The sequence below is a fragment of the Cervus canadensis genome, chromosome 23 (genome assembly GCF_019320065.1).
Source record: "Cervus canadensis isolate Bull #8, Minnesota chromosome 23, ASM1932006v1, whole genome shotgun sequence".
NCBI lineage: Eukaryota > Metazoa > Chordata > Mammalia > Artiodactyla > Cervidae > Cervus > Cervus canadensis.
In genome coordinates this window covers 47,904,082-47,907,577 of record NC_057408.1, presented here as the reverse complement: position 1 = coordinate 47,907,577, position 3,496 = coordinate 47,904,082, and positions in this window count along the sequence as shown.

Sequence of the window (3,496 nt, the reverse complement as noted above, 5' to 3'; positions counted from 1 at the left end):
ACAGAATGTGGCAGAAGTGATGGTGTGTGACTTCTGAGGTTCATTCATAAAAAGATATGGTCCTGCCTTGCTCCCTCTTGGACCCCGTTGCCCTGGGGGAAGCCAGCTTCTCTAGAAGCCTATACAGAGACTCAAGTGGGGAACTGAAGCCCTTGGCAAACAGCCACACGAATGAGGTTAGAAGCAGACCCTCTCTCTGTGTCTTCACTCAGACCTTCAGGTGACAGCGGCCCGGGCCAAGTTTGTAACCACAACTCAGGGGGGCCCCTGAATCAGAACTACCCAGGGAAGCATACCCAAATTCTGGTGCACGGAAACTGCTAAATCATAAATGTCGGTGGTCTTAAGCCATCAAGTGCTGTGGGTCATTTGTCCTGGAGGGATAGATAACGAATACAATGGATAAGAGATTCAAAGTTCAAGAAAGGGACTTCCCTGGTGGTCCAGTGGCTGAGACTCTGCTCCTAATGCAGGGAGCACAGGTTTGATCCCTGGTCAGGGAACTAGATCCCACGTGCTACAACTAAGAGTTCCCTTGCCGCAACTAAAGATCCTGACTGCTACAACTAGGCTTGCGTGCCCAAGGAAGCTGGAAGATCTTGTGTGCTCAATAAACACTTGGCACAGCCAAATAAAAACAAGTAAATACTTTTATTTTAAAAGTTCAAGAAAGACTAGTGAATTTTAATGTAACAGTACAAAACATTCACTGATACACTTTCAGATTCCATGTTGCAACTACTGTTTAAGAAATAGATTTGTTGGGTATTGGTGTAGCATTTTTTAAATCATCTTTATTCATTTTTTAGCATTTTATTTTATATTGGAGTATAACTGATTTACAATATTGTGATAGTTTCAGGTGGACATCAAACAGACTCAGCCATACATAAAGAATATCTATAATAATCTGAGAAGACCACTAATTTACCCCTCCTTTTTTCAACTACTTATCTGTAGGAGGCCAGATTATCCTCATATACTTCAACTAAAACAAGCTGTCTCAACAGATTGAATATAGAAGTAGAGAATTCACCTGTTTCTATTGTCAGACATTAAAGAGATTTGCCAAAAACATAAAAATGCCATTTTTCTTACTGAAGTTTTGGAAAATAGTTATTTTTAACTTGGAAACATTTGTATTAACATGTTTTGTTATTTTTCAAGAGTTGTTTTAATTTCACAGTTTTCATTTTTAATAGCAATAGATGTAACTCAGTCAAAAGCTCACTGAGGTCTTCAATAATTTTTGAAAGTAAAAAGATGTCGTAAGGCCAAAAAGTTTGAGAACGGCCGCTGTCAAAGATACAAGCATGAGAATGTATACTAAGGAAAGCAACTAGAATTGGTCTAGAAATCCTGTACGTGGATTAGCCAAAGAATTCGAAGGTGCTTAGCCTGGAAAAGGAGAAGGCAATGGCAACCCACTCCAGTACTCTTTTTTTTTTTTTTCAGGCAGAGAAAGATTTATTATAGGAAGAGAGAAAGTGAGTGGCTTTAGAGAGAAACCAGTGATCTCCCTTTACAGCAAACCCTTCTATACCCTATCGATGGGAAATTGTGCCCCGAAGGAAGGGGGCTTTAGTTTATCTTCAGCCTGCAGCTGGGGTCTTGTGATCACGTAGTCCGAGGGGTCTCACAGGTGGGTGGTCACATAGTCTTGAGAAACTGGCACCAGCAGGGAAAAACAGGACATTGACTTAAGGAAAAACAGGATGCCACCAGGGCGATGTGGCCACTGTGACGTCATCCCTTCTTTGTCAGGTCACTGCAATGGGCCATTTTTAAATAATATACTCTGAGCCCCTTGTGGACCCTAACAGGTACAAACTTCCTTTCTAAAACCCTTCAGATCACATTGGTGCTGACATCAAAGCCTTCAGCCAGTCTGGGAACTGACCAAGACTGCAAATTCCCTGTGTAAATATCCATGAAAAAAAGAAGCAGATTTTCCATCTGTGAAGACATCTCCTATCAGAACAGTTAACGGATAATGTAACACTAGTGATAAATACATGAAAAGAAGGCTTGGAAAAACTGCAAATGCAGTCTCTATCTTGCACCACTAAATGACTACAGCCTATTTTTCTGTGCTGACAGCAACACACAACTACTCTTTTTTTTTCCCATTTATTTTTATTAGTTGGAGGCTAATTACTTTACAATATTGTAGTGGTTTTTGCCATACATTGACATGAATCAGCCATGGATTTACATGTATTCCCCATCCCGATCCCCCCTCCCACCTCCCTCTCCACCCGACTCCTCTGGGTCTTCCCAGTGCACCAGGCCCGAGCACTTGTCTCATGCATCCCACCTGGGCTGGTGATCTGTTTCACCGTTGATAATATACATGTTTCGATGCTGTTCTCTCAAAACATCCCACCCTTGTCTTCTCCCACAGAGTCCAAAAGTCTGTTCTGTACATCTGTGTCTCTTTTTCTGTTTTGCATATAGGGTTATCATTACCATCTTTCTAAATTCCATATATATGCATTGTATACTGTATTGGTCTTTATCGTTCTGCGCTTACTTCACTCTGTATAATGGGTCGCCAGTTTCATCCATCTCATTAGAACTGATTCAAAATGAATTCTTTTTAATGGCTGAGTAATATTCCATGGTGTATTGTAGCCACAGCTTCCTTATCCATTTGTTGCTGATGGACATCCTAGGTGCTTCATGTCCTGGCTATTATAAATAGTGCTGTGATGAACATTGGGGTCACGTGTCTCTTTCAGATCTGGTTTCCTCAGTGTGTATGCCCAGGAGTGGGATTGCTGGGTCATATGGCAGTTCTAGTTCCAGTTTTTAAAGAAATCTCCACACTGTTCTCCATAGCAGTTGTACTAGTTTGCATTCCCACCAACAGTGTAAGAGGGTTCCCTTTTCTCCACACCCTCTCCAGCATTTATTGCTTGTAGACTTTTGGATAGCAGCCATCCTGACTGGCGTGTAATGGTACCTCATTGTGGTTTTTGATTTGCATTTCTCTGATAATGAGTGATGTTGAGCATCTTTTCATGTGTTTGTTAGCCATCTTTATGTCTTCTTTGGAGAAATGTCTGTTTAGTTCTTTGGCCCATTTTTTTGGATTGGGTCGTTTATTTTTCTGGAATTGAGCTGAAGGAGCTGCTTGTATATTTTTGAGATAATTCTTTGTCAGTTGCTTCATTTTGCTATTATTTTCTCCCATTCTGAAGGCTGTCTTTTCACCTTGCTTATATTTTCACTTGTTGTGCAAAGCTTTTAAGTTTCATTATGTCCCATTTGTTTATTTTTGCTTTTATTTCCAATATTCTGGGAGGTGGGTCATAGAGGATCCTGCTGTGATTTATGTCGGAGAGTGTTTTGCCTATGTTCTCCTCTAGGAGTTTTATAGTTTCTGGTCTTACATTGAGATCTTTAATATATTTTGAGTTTATTTTGGTGTATGGTGTTAGACAGTGTTCTACTTTTATTCTTTTACAAGTGGTTGACCAGTTTTCCAAGCACC